Source organism: Pollachius pollachius (assembly GCF_949987615.1).
Source record: "Pollachius pollachius genome assembly, chromosome: 2".
Taxonomy (NCBI): domain Eukaryota; kingdom Metazoa; phylum Chordata; class Actinopteri; order Gadiformes; family Gadidae; genus Pollachius; species Pollachius pollachius.
Window position 1 is genome coordinate 15901502 of NC_136935.1, and position 14462 is coordinate 15915963.

The following is a 14462-nucleotide window of genomic DNA, read 5'->3' on the forward strand; positions in this document are numbered from 1 at the left end:
AATGGATATTTGATGAGGAAAAAACATGGTCTAAGTGGATGGTGTGCGTGTCTTTGCCAGAAAATTCCCCCTAGTGGTGTGCGTGTGTGAGTGCATGAATCAACGAAATGTGAACATGCGTTGGAACACATGGGTCTCTATGTGTTCGTGTGCAGATTTGCTCGCATGCAAAACATCCCATTAAGTGCAAATGTGTGGTTGTGGCAAAGATTAATTAGACATGCTGCAGGAGGAATCGGATACCGTAACTTTGTATTTAGCTCTTAGAGACACGTCCACACTGTCTTCGTTCCAACAAACGTTTAACCATTGTGTGCATGTCCCAACACTTCCTACCGCCCTTCTCCCATCAACCGCACTTCTGGACAGACTAAAGAGTGCCCATGCCCCCTTCTCCCCCACCCCTTCTCTCTCTCCATCCCTTCAGAGCCGCGGATCCTAATTAACGGCCAACCAAACCTCTCCAGTAATAACTTTTGGCAACTAGAAAAAAAGCAAGCCGGATTATGGTTTCACATCAGTTCCGTCTATATGAAATTTAATGTGTGTCTCCCCGGTTAGGCTACGTTTGAGCTCTTTTGAGTTGGGGGGAAATTGGAAAAATATACTAGAAAATCCGTACAGAGGAAGCAGACAGCAGGCAGAAATGAGCCGACAGAAGAACAAATCCAAGCAGAGGCAGAAAGTACGGGAAACGGCGGAGTTGGGGTTGTTTCGGGGAGCCACCATCGATCCAACGCTACTAAAGGAATGGGGCAGTCTTAATAATGTCCACTCTGGCCCGACGTGCTAATCTGCTCAAAGACAAAGAGATAAGATCAAAAAACATTTTTACATAATTAACCTCATATTCATAACTAATGGGAAGATCTCATGGATTTGACCGAGCTTTTGTTGCAATGACATCCGCCAGGTAGAGGAGGAAGGAATCAGAGCTCTGAAGAGATGAATAAATCCAATAACTGTTGGGAGGATCTTTCCTTTGGAAATCTCTTCCTCTGGCAAGTCGCTTGTCTGGACGCCCTTCCTCACCCCCCACGACATATATAGTTGGTAGACAGCTTATCTTTCTCATGATGCATGTCGCCAACCCGCCAGTTGTCAAAACATATATTTTTCAAAACATGCATATCGGCGTCGCGGTAGAACATTGGCTGCACCATCATTGCAAAGGTGTGCGTGCGTGTGCGTGGGTTTGTGTGCGTGTTTTCCTGGGAAAACAGGATGAGCAGAATCCTTCCCTGCAGCAGGGCTGATCCAGAGCATTGATTGGTCTCCCCAGTTGTAATGATTCTCTGACTGCCAGACCAAAAGCCTGCTACATGAAATGTGTGTCTTGGTGTGTGTGTGCGTGTGTTTAATGGTGTATTACGTACATGAGTGTGCATTGGTGTCTACATGCGTGTGTGTGTGTGTGTTCTAGGTGAGTCCTATTAGTCCCAGGATGGCATTCCTCAGGGTGCCCTTCACACAATCTGCACAGAATAACACCAATCGACCAGATATACAGCTTGACTGTGTGCGTGTGTGCGCGTGCGTGCGCATGCGTGTAATCCAATCTAGGAAACATCCAAGAGCCCAACTCGGTCCAGATGTACACACTCCTCCAAAATCCCTAATGAAAACACACACGTTGCTCTCCAGCACAAGGGGGTTGCCAGTGTTTTCGATGCAGTGTGCGGCTCTTGTTCTCATTGATAATTTATTCATGGGCTGAGAGGAAAGACAACATGCAGGCATTCCGACGGGATGTTGATTAACTGGAGGGAGGGAGAGAGAGAGAGAGCGACAGAGAGAACTAGAGAACGAGAGAGTGGGAGCAAGCGAGAGAGGGAGAGCAAGAGCAGGAGCGAGAGAGACACACGAAGGCAGAGATCCAGAGGACAGATAGACAGGGATGGAGGTTAAGGGAGACAGTGATAACAGAGCAGTGGAAGAAAGACATGGGGGGAAGGTGAGAGAGAAACAGAGATACATAATCGGAAGGGAGGGCGAGATAGATGGATGGGGAATACGAAGGGGGAGATCAGGAGGGGGGATCGACTGATGGAGGTTCCGGGAGAAAGTGGGAATGGCAGAGGAAGAAAGGCTCGGGAAGGAGAGAGTGAGAGCGAGAGAGAGGCGGATAGAAATAATTTGCGAGGAAGAAATGCACCTGTGTGCCACTGTGCGACGATGCGTTCCACTGCTGGCCGTCGAAAGTCAAGTACACTCTCTTCTCTCTGTTTTCTCCTCCTGCTGGAGTCTAGTCTCATCTGTCCTCTCTTTTTAAACTAGTGTCCTCTACTCTTTATTTACACTTGTGTCCTCTACTCTTTATTTACATTAGTGTCCTCTGCTCACCCTCTTTACACTAGTGTCCTCTGTCTTTACACTAGTGTCCTCTGTCCTCTTTTAACACTAGTGTCCTCTCTCCTCTTTTAGCCTTTGGTCCTCTTGTTTTAAACTAGTTTCCTCCGTCTTTACACTAGTGTCCTCTCTCTTTACACTAGTGTCCTGTGTCCTCTCTTTTTACAATAGTGTCCTCAGTCTTTATACTACTGTCCTCTTTTTACACTAGTTTCTCCTCTCTATTTTTTATTCTCTTGACACTAGTTTCCTGTCCTCTCTTTTGACACTAGTGTCCTCGGTCCTCTCCTCTATACCCTAGTGTCCTCTCTCCTCTCATCCATATCCTACTGTCCTCTCTCCTCTTTACCCTAATGTCTCCTCTCTGCCCTAGTGTCTCCTCTCTTCTCTACCCTTGTGTCTCCTCTCTTCTCTACCCTAATATCTCCTCTCCTCTCCACCCTAGTGTCTCCCTATTCTCTTCTCTAACCTTGTGTCTACTCTCTTCTCTACCCTAATATCTCCTCTCCTCTCCACCCTAGTGTCTCCCCAATTCTCTTCTCTACCCTAGTGTCTCCTCTCCTCTCTACCCTAGTGTCTCCTCTCCTCTCTACCCTAGTACCTTCCCTCCTCTCCTCTCTTCCCCAGTGTCTCCCCTCCTCTCCTCTCTACCCTACCCTAATACAGTGGGGCAAAAAAGTATTTAGTCAGCCACCAATTGTGCAAGTTCTCCCACTTAAAAAGACGAGAGAGGCCTGTAATTTTCATCATAGGTAAACCTCTGCTATGAGAGACAAAAGGAAAAAAAAAAATCCAGAAAATCACATTGTCTGATTTTTTAAGAATTTATTTGCAAATTATGGTGGAAAATAAGTATTGGGTCACCTACAAACCAGCAAGATTTCTGGCTGTCACAGACCTGTAACTTCTTCTTTAAGAGGCTCCTCTGTCCTCCACTCGGTACCTGTATTAATGGCACCTGTTTAAACTCCTTATCAGTATAAAAGACACCTGTCCACAACCTCAAACAGTCACACTCCAAACTCCACTATGGCCAAGACCAAAGAGCTGTCAAAGGACACCAGAAACACAATTGTAGACCTGCACCAGGCTGGGAAGTCTGAATCTGCAATAGGTAAGCAGCTTGGTGTGTAGAAATCAACTGTGGGAGCAATTATTAGGAAATGGAATACATACAAGACCACTGATAATCTCCCCCGATCTGGGGCTCCACGCAAGATCTCACCCTGTGGGGTCAATATGATCACAAGAACGGTGAACAAAAATCCCAGAACCACACGGGGGGACCTAGTGAATGACCTCCAGAGAGCTGGGACCAAAGTAACAAAGGCTACCATCACTAACACACTACGCCGCCAGGGACTCAAATCCTGCAGTGCCAGACGTGTCCCCCTGCTAAAGCCAGTGCATGTCCGGGCCCGTTTGAAGTTTGCTAGAGAGCATTTGGATGATCCAGAACAGGATTGGGAGAATGTCATATGGTCAGATGAAACCAAAATAGAACTTTTTGGTAAAAACTCAACTCGTGTTTGGAGGAGAAAGAATGCTGAGTTGCATCCAAAGAACACCATACCTACAGTGAAGCATGGGGGTGGAAAGAACATGCTTTGGGGCTGTTTTTCTGCCAAGGGACCAGGACGTCTGATCCGTGTGACGAAAAGAATGAATGGGGCCATGTATCGTGAGATTTTGAGTGAAAACCTCCTTCCATCAGCAAGGGCACTGAAGATGAAACGTGGCTGGGTCTTTCAGCATGACAATGACCCCAAACACACCGCCCGGGCAATGAAGGAGTGGCTTCGTAAAAAGCATTTCAAGGTCCTGGAGTGGCCTAGCCAGTCTCCAGATCTCAACCCCATAGAAAATCTTTGGAGGGAGTTGAAAGTCTGTGTGGCCCAAAAACATCACTGCTCTAGAGGAGATCTGCATGGAGGAATGGGCCAAAATACCAGCAGCAGTGTGTGAAACCTTGTAAAGAATTACAGAAAACGTTTGACCTCTGTCATTGCCAACAAAGGGCATGTAACAAAGTATTGAGATGACCTTTTGTTATTGACCAAATACTTATTTTCCACCATTATTTGCAAATAAATGCTTTAAAAATCAGACAATGTGATTTTCTAGATTTTTTTTTTCATTTTGTCTCCCATAGCTGAGGTATACCTATGATGAAAATTACAGGCCTCTCTCATCTTTTTAAGTGGGAGAACTTGCACAATTGGTGGCTGACTAAATACTTTTTTGCCCCACTGTATCTCCTCTCTTCTCTACCCTAGTGTCTCCCCTCCTCTCTTCTCTACCCTAGTGCCTCCTCTCCTCACCTCTCTACCCTAATGTCTTCCCTCCTCTCTTCTCTACCCTAGTGCCTCCTCTCCTCACCTCTCTACCCTAATGTCTCCCCTCCTCTCTTCTCTACCCTAGTGCCTCCTCTCCTCAACTCTCTACCCTAATGTCTCCCCTCCTCTACCCTAATTTCTCCTCTCCTCTCTTCCCCAGTGTCTTACCTCCTCTCCTCTATACCCTAATGTCTCCTCTCCTCTCTACCCTAGTGTCTTATCTCCTTTCTTTTTACACTCCGTCCTCGGAAGTGAGGGAGAGATGGATGGATGGGGAATATGAAGGGGTAGATCTGGGGGAGTGATGGACTGATGGAGGTTGAGGGAGAAGGTAATTTGAAAGGAATGAAAGCACCCATGTGCCACTGTGTGGTGATACATTCCACTGCTTGCAGTCGGGTCAGTTAAACTCTCATCTCGCCTTTTTTTATACACTATTGTCCTCTGTCTTTCCACTAGTCCTCTCCTCTTTTATACACTAATTTCCTCTCTCCTCTTTAAGCCTTTGGTCTTCTTGTTTTAAACTAGTTTCCTCTATTTTAACACGGCCCCCTGACTTCACTCCTCTCTTTTTACACTAGTGCTCTCTATTTTTTTTACCTTAATGTCCTCTCTCCTCCTTTTATACTAGCGCTTTCTCCTATTTATTTACCTTGGTGTCCTATCTCTTCTCTTTTTACACTATTCCTTCTCTTTTTACACCACCCTCACTCCTCTCATTTTAAACAAGTAGCCTCTCTTTTTACACTATGGCCTATATTTTTAAACACTGTTCTCTCTCTCCTCTTTTTACACCGTCCTTGGTGAGTTGCATTTACACACACGCCAAACTGTGTTTGTGTGAAGCTAACAAAATGAACTCACTCAGTAACACACACACAGACACACACACACACACATACCTGATTCCAGCTTTCATCCCAGCTAGAGCTTAATTGGTGGCTACAGGCGCAAGAGAGAATGAAAGAGAAGTTTGAGAAGGTCGACAGGAAACAGAGTTGAGTTCCAAGCCCCTAAATGGTACCCTGGCATGCATATAGATGGCCCACACCAACAAAGAGTGCAGTACACCAGCAGTAGGGACCTAAACAGAGAGAGAGCAAAACTGAGACAAAGAAGGAGCTACTTAAAAGGGAAAGTGAATCAAAAACCTTTTTCTTTTTTTTTTAAAGTAAGAGAATCAGCGGTTTCAGGTGGTATTCACACTTTGATTAAAAAAAGATATACTCGAAGATGGAGAGGAGGGAAGTGTAATAAAGAGCGGTATTGTATATGAAATGCACAACACCCTGGCATTATACTATAGGTGTTCGCAAAGCCTAACCGTCTTTTTGACAATCCACTGCTGCCCAGATCGAGCTATGCAGATGTGGTGACATCTGCATATCCCCACACATCGTTAATTTAAATACTATAACGGTCTGACACACATATCCACATCCAATCACACCCCACTGCCGGTGTCCATTATAGTGACATCAAAGAGTTTACTAAAAGGCACTTCGACACAGCGAAAATAATGCCATTTACGTTTGGAACCGAGTTTTGGCAGAGACAAAAACATAAGATTTCTACTTTCGTTATCGTTCAGTAACAGTTAAAAAATTGGCATAGATTACCATGTTGACGATCATACAAGGCATATTACCACTGGGTTTGGGTTCACTAACTTTAAACGTGGTAATATCTCTTATAGGTCAGAGAGGGGGTTAAGCTTCTCAGACATTTATAGTATAACGTCGTTGTGGGAGTGTGTGTGGATGATAGCTGGATAAAGCAGCCTCCCCTGGCGCAGTCTGATTGGACTCTGGGGGAGGCTGCACACCTGTCGCACATCGAGTAATCAGTGTGCACAGGTTAAACCAGTCATCACCACACACACTCTGGAGATCTCCTGCATGGCAGTGGAGCACCCTTGCCATGTTCAGTATCAAACATTTGCGATAAACTCCATTTTTAACACTACCAGCCTGTGTCCCTGGTCTGGAGGACCAATAAGAAGTCACCTAGGTGGCGTGTGGCAGCCGCCTAGGTGGCGTGTAGTAGAATGGACGTTTGCTACAGTCAAGGTGTTTGACGCATTTCATACACAAGATCGCACATTATACCGTTCATACAAAACGACGGTACTGAAAGTTTATCACAAAGTTGGCATGGCTCATCCAATCTCCTTCCTAGACCTCTGAATTCTAATTCTCCTAGTTTTTGAATTAAAGCTGAAACGGGTTCACTTACTCTACGATTCAACTGTGCATGCATGCTCGTGACCATCTGTGCATGCATGTTTGCCAGCATTTAGCTCGTCCAAACAGAGGGTTTATTGTCATTCTCTGCACTATAACGTGCACACGTGCCGTCTGTGTGTGAGATACGCTCTTGTTGGGCTGTTTGCTTTATAGGAGGGTTGGTTTGTCATTACATAATTGATAGGGTTGGCGATGGGAATGGCAAGCAGCGGGTTAAGAAAAAAAAGGATAACATTTGAACCAATTTGGAGAAAGGTCACTTTCTCAGCTGGAGCTCGATCCATACTCATGGAGTAGGACACACCTCTCGACTCAGGAAAGTGGCCCATTATCGAAAGGAGGCCATAAAATCACAAGTTGGAGCACAGTCTTGGCAGTCGCTGCAATTGATCATTTTTCTATTCTGGGGACCTCTATCCTGGTCTTATTACCCTCGACGGTGTTCGACCGCGTGTCCTCAGAAGGGCCATAAAGCCTGGCCGATGGCCAGAGCTCAGCTGTATAAACCAGCAGTTGCTGCTGAGCTCAGGTGAGGGTCACGGATGAGGCCGTGCCCTTGTGTCAACGTTTCGGTGACCCTCTTCCAAAGTGGTGTGGTGCGATCCGAATTGTCGTAGATATCTCAGCCCAGGCATCCTGGAGAGTGTGAGACAATCATTTTATTGTAACACACAAGACCCTGCTAGGAGTTTGCAGGAGGTATACGGATAGGATAAAAATGAGGAAAGCCTGGCGAATGTCTTCCCACCGGGGTTGAAGGGTTGAGGGTTTGCTTTGTTGTTTTAAGATGTACCGCCCCACACCTCACAGGCTAAGAAATGGGCCTGTGGAGCATTTGCAGCTGTAGCGGTGATAAATGACTGTACACATTGACCAAAAGCTGAAGATATGACAACCTTTCTCCACCTCATGCAACCAAAGACACCCTTCCAGCAGACGGGATTGAAACGCAAAAATATTGAACTCACAATTTGAAATAGATAAACTAGTAAAGTAAATGCATTAATAAGTAAATAACAAAATTCTAATTAAACATTAAAGTCACCGTGTGTAAGATTGCGCCCCTCTAGATTAGGGTGGAAGACATTCAAAAACAGTGCTCTGTCCACTCTCACTGGCTTTGCAACTGCGTGAACTAGTATAGCTCGGCTGGGACCAGCATTTTGTATTTGAGCCATACATCAGTTATGGGAAGTGATTTTGTTGATAACACTATTGAAACCACGATAGATTAGCATTGACTGAATCTTAAAATGACCTGGACATATCTGCAAACTCTTTGAAAAGTAACGTATTTAAACTCTGATCTCATTTGACTTGCCATGAGTATAATAATTAAATGCTAATATTTAAATACCACTTGACAGAACATGACTTACATTTCTAAACATCCAGCTCCTGAGCAAACATGGCTGCGGTTATTGCATTTTTCAATCTGAATGGATCCTCCAAACAACCCTTCACAACATCCCATAATGGCATACATTTCCTGAATCTGCATGCGACAAACTCTATTTCTAGACAAGTTGCTCCCTTCTTCCATGACCTATACAGAATCTTAATCGCTCCTTTATCTCTTGACTTTTCCAGGAATGCAAAACAAGATCAGAATGTCAGATATTTTCTAGTTCTCTTTGGAAGAATTGTCACGATATTCGCTGTTCTCGTAGTCAAAATCGTATTATGTTCATATTTGGCAAGGCACAAGAGGAAATGTTGACGCATAAACTGCGGACATAGCCTTCTTTCTGTAGTTGCCAACTGTCAGCTGATAAACCCTGCTAAAAAACGATTCCAACAAATTATTATATCTTCAAAAAGCCACATGAGAGAGAGAAACATCAAGAGAAAACATTTCAATGAAAATCATTGTCGCATTCAACTTTTTGCCTGGGTATTTAGCGGTTTACAAAATTCAATCAAACCTGATTCCATATCAAATCACATCAATACAATTTCAAAGTCAAAAGGCAAATGGGTTTGGTTTTGTTGCTGCAATTGGATGTTTTTAATGGGATACACACAACTATGGCTCCTTAATATTTGCAAATGTCCATCTTCATGGCATACACAATGCGTTCAAGAAACATGACCTTATTAATCCACAAGGGGACTTCTAGTGGAATCCAGGTACCTGACAGTGCGTCTGGATGGGTTCACTTATGGCACTAAAATGTAGTTCAATGTTTGGTATGCAATTGAATGGACTGGCATGGGACATAAACAGCATGCAGTGAACGATTCAGAGGCAGTGCTGTGAAGGCAAATTGCTCTAAAGTGCATCTGCCGTAGACACATTTAATATCGAAGGCGTTATCAAAGCAATTGCTTTGCAGTATAACTTGATCTCAATTGACACAATTCAACATGTACCACTGGGTTCAAGAGTAAAGGAAAACTCAGCTCTAACATAAATTGAGCTCTAGAGATTTAATTATGATAACATAGTGTTTGCAAATCTTCAAATATCAGACATCTGCCAAGCATGTTTGCATGTTAAAAGGCCACCATCACACAACCGCGTAGTATAATCCTATATCCAATTACCAATTTATTTTGTAGAATCAGGACTTTGACTATAATATTGTTTTGCCAAATAGTGAATATACAATATTGTTTACCTTATGGGTGAATCATTTCCAAGGGGAAGCTGTTGGCAGTTGGTAGCATATTTACAAAACCACTGCAGCCCATCAGCTCAGTGTTTATCCTTTGTTAATAAACACTCCCATACAATTATCCCCTTGGGTACAATATGCATTCTATAGAGGAAACCCGTCCCAGAGTTTTAGTGTTGCAGATTAGAGGCACACTAAATGCTTTCATCTTGCTTCATTCAATGGAATTAAATACACCCTGTTGATCAATTATGTATAATATATTACATATAATATACAGCTATGACAGACTTCTAGTTTTATGCATGCGTTGTTACACACATACACACACAGCCCACAAGCAGACTGCTTGATAAATGAGGACCCATACTCAAGCCTTAAAATGATTTATGGTGCAGAGCTATGCGACCGGATTCTATATCTAAATACAGCTGGTTGGGGAGACATTTGTTCTCTGTGGTTTTTATTACCATCCATTACAGAGGCATCACACTTTGGCTTGAAAATGTCTTTGACTCAATCTTTGTCTGGATCTCTCTGACTTGCTTCGAGTCTTACTTAATGTTATCTGCTGTAGGACTGGGAGCTACAATGAGTAATAAGTGCAGAGCTGGAGCGGGGAGGGATTAGAGATGGCAGTCCCTTTGTGATTTGGATTCTGCAAGGTTTTCTTCAGGCATCAATTAATATATCATTTATAAAACGACAAGCTGCTTTTAACACGATTCATACCACATCCTTTGAGTGGTTATGCCAACAAGAAAAACACGATAGAAATGACCACCAGCATTAACAATCATTTAGGATTTCTGATACAAATAAAAAAAACGAAGATGCTTACTTCCGATTTATTAACACATGTTTTGGTAGGAACCTGATAGTTCCCAACAGACAATTTTAAATAGTCAATTGTATCTTGCATCAGAATGCCGACGATGATGATGATGCTGCTACTGCTCCCCTTGCAACCAATCCTATTTCCCTTTAAAGCCAAGTGAATTCAAGACAGAACTTAATCATCTTCTATTTAAGTTCAGCTTTAACGGAAAATTAAACAAATGCCAGCAGATGTCAGGGCTACGTGATGCCACTCTTTGAGCAGCGCCGTGATACTAGCCTGACAACATATTCAAAGTGAATATAATTATGAATATTGGTCGTTAGGGTTAGGCAACTGCGTCTTTCCCTTTAGAAGACAGCCATTCATAATGACCTTAAATAAACTTCTGTTTCGGGTCAAGGAAAAGGAGAAAAATGTCTAGCTACCACTCATTTCCTCTCTATCATTTAAGTGGACTAAAAGGTGCCAGTGTGTCTAGTGCATGGTTGCAATTCTGTGTGTGCGCACAATTGTGTGTGTGTGTGTGTGTGTGTGTGTGTGTGTGTGTGTGTGTGTGTGTGTGTGTGTGTGTGTGTGTGTGTGTAGCAAATTGCTAATGGAAATAGGTGGCATGTAATAAAGGATTAAAATTTAAAGCGCTCATCTTAAGCAAAGCAAACGGGATGTGTGAGCACATCAGCACTTTCCATTTTTTTTCAACCCTAGTAACTGTTCTGTATAACCGTGGAGTGAAGTACGTAAAGATTTGACAACCAAATTGATTTGCATGTGAATTTTTGAATGTATAAAAAAAAAAAGAAAACGGCATTGAACAAGAAATATTCTTCATTTAAACATGGGCCTGTTTTTAGCCCAGCCCATAGCCAAATGGGTAAAGCAGACGTTATGCTTCATGGTGTCAACAAATCCCAAAACGACAATTCTAGAGTCAAAACAATCAGACAATTCAAGAGTGCACATTCAGATGCGGATTCGGGCTGCTGCCTAAATAACTAAAGCGACGATGTAAGCAGCAGAAGAATCAACGCTATAGCATGAGTAACATGACTGAGTAGTGGTGTATGGACAAGAGACAGACGGAAACGGCAAGCGGGGCGGCGGGAACGAACGCGAGCGGGGTTTAGAGGGCGGCGTGGAGGAGCGAGACCGACAAGTGAGAGCAACACAGAGCACAAAGGAAAAGTGGCAAGGAGAGGAGAGGCGGCAGTGAAACATGGCTGTCAGCATGTTTCCTGGCCCACTCCAGGAGATTAAACAGCTTTTAACACATCAGCATACAACCTCTGTACCAGCAGCTATCTCCCACAGCCACACGCCCCCAAACCTCTCCTTGACAGCAGCATTCATCGTCGATGCCGCAGATAGGAAGGAAAGAGGACGTGAAGAATCACCAATCTCGAGACCACACGTGTGCATAAATAAAACACGTGCCCACACGCTAACAGTGTGTGCACATGCCAAACACGTGTCTGCTCACTACACACACGCCCGTAGTAAACAAGTGTACACACAGACACTGAACATGTACACAAGCAAATATGAAATAGGCGTACAAAAATGCATCACGTGTACGCACACACAGACACACACATTACTTGTTCGCACATACTGAGCCCTAATTGCTAATGCTTGCTCGCTAATAATGGATTGAATTTTATTAATTTTGCTTGCTGCCAACAATTTCTGAGAGTGGATTTGGATGCTTGGAAAGGGCAGTGTGCATGTGTGTGTGTCCGTGTGTGTTTTTGAGTGGTCCAGGAGAGGGTCAGGCCATGTTCCTGTTCAGAATCAAGAGTGCTTATGAATGAGAGATTTCACTTTCAAACCATTTCAAGTGTCGTATGTGTCATATTTATGTGCATACAATAGTGTTCCTTGTAACAGTACTGCAATTTCCCTGACCAAGTATTGAGGTCACCATAACCATTATAACTGAACTAAAATGATAGTTCTTCCATTCAAACCTGTAAATAAAAACATGTTTTATTTGCATCATCTACATCCCTGCAATGTATCGTTGTGGCTTTTAATATGCACTTAATCATTTGTTTAAACTACGTAACAATAACTAGACTCTGGGCCTGGCGATTGGCCATGGTGACTGCAGAGCTTCACTCCAAGTTGATAACAGAATACATACACATCAATAGCTTTGTATAACCATCCAGTTGCATTTCCATCTGATGGACAGAAATGAGAATGAAATGAAAAGACCAGAGTTTAAATAATAAAACAAAGGCCGCCCAAAAAAGATGCAACGTGTTTAGTTTGTAAGCAGATTATGCTGCCCTCTGTGAAGCAATCAACCAAGCCAATATTTGGACACAACCCCATTCTCTGATAATGAAAAATGATTTATTCTATCAGTTGTCCCACCACCATTGTTTTTGCTGCTACAGCACTCCCTGGCTCAGCTCTGAAATTGGAGAAGAAAAAGAACACCTCGGAAAGAGCGAATTGATGTCAATGTGTTTTTGGGTTTAAAAGCCTTAGATATTTCACTGTGAAGTGCTGGCCACCGGGGCATCTTGCCTCTACCTCGAATTTATAGCATAAAAACAACAATAATAGTCCTAATAGATAGCCACAAATACTCAACAACAACCAAAAACACCATTACCTGAACCCTTCAAAATAAATGTAAAGCCCTCCTGGGAACTGAAGTAGAAAGTAGTAAATAGTGCTAAGAGCCGTTGCAGGGAGGGAACACGCCACTTTTAGCACAGGGAGCACTACCGCCTTGCCAAAAGACCTCAAGAGCTTTTCACAAGTCCAATATAATAATGTCATCTGTCACAGTCAACATCACAGTCCTCACTATTCCCAGCCGGATTCAATTTTCAATCAGCGACTTCTTCCCAAATAAAAACCCACAAGCCAATGACATGTATCTGCTCATTCTTGTATCTGCTCACTCATTCTGCTCATACACACAGAACTTAGCGCATGGGAGCCATGGAGAGACAATGATGAATGATTTCTATTATGGCTGATTACAAACCACCAGGCGGAAACGTGAGGAGAAAGACGGATTCATTAAATCACAATAAAAATAGAAAAAGGGTAGCCTATGAGAGGCCGGCCGACGAAAGAGAAACAGGCACGCCATGAAGGCGAGGGGAAGCGGAAGCATCGATGTGAGGAAGGAGCCCATCACGGGGACGGAGGGAGGAAGATGACAGTGTACACATAGAATAATGGATGGGGGTGCCGGGAGAGGAATAGTGTGTATTTTCAGTTATGAAGGACTGTGGCCCGTGAGTGTATCAGGGGGATATGCAGCTCTCTCGATGGCAATAATTTTGCCAGTATTTCCACTCCCCACAGAGGTTCTGTGCTCACACCGGGAGAGGAATACCCAATTTCCCCAGTGCTCCATGGGATACGGGATTATATTAATATACTAACCGTGACCCACAAAGCTCCCATGATGACTCCTTCTCAAACACTCACAGCCAACACATAACCTTCACAGTGCGCATTCACACAGCAACAGACGCTATGGTAATTCAAGTACACGCTCATTGAAGTACACACACACACACACACACACGCACACTAACCTGAATATACATTCAAAGCAAAACACACACATGCAGACACACACACATACACAAACTTGAATTTACATTCAAAGCACCACACACACAGTAACCTTAATAGACATTCAGAGCACCACACACAGTAAACTGAATAGACATTCAAAGCAACCTTAATTCAAATGACACAGGTATCCGTTTATAATAGCCTTGTGATGTGCATTAATAAAAAGCAGTAACGTTTCCTGTGTGTGTGTGCGTCTCAGTGGTTCGCCGTATGGTAACCACTCAGGGGACCCCCACACAGGAGGGAACCTTTCTGAGGCTGTCCTCATGCTTCCAACGCCAACCCAGTGCCTGGGAAGAGGCACGCTAAATGTCACAGCGCTGCGCTAATACCCGCCATCAATTCTCCTCTTACACCTCCTACTCTGTTCACCACAGAACAGACTCTGCCTCTACCTTTTCCACAAGCCACAGGATGGGTTGGAGGCGTTTAAAGCAAACTCAAGCCTAAATAGTACACTTATTCC

At 43.6% G+C, this 14462-nt stretch overlaps 1 protein-coding gene across 1 annotated transcript in view; it reads right to left on the reverse strand.

The window, feature by feature from the left end:
• The window catches only part of smap1 (small ArfGAP 1), a 68095-nt gene that overhangs the window by 26836 nt on the left and 26797 nt on the right, over window positions 1-14462 (reverse strand).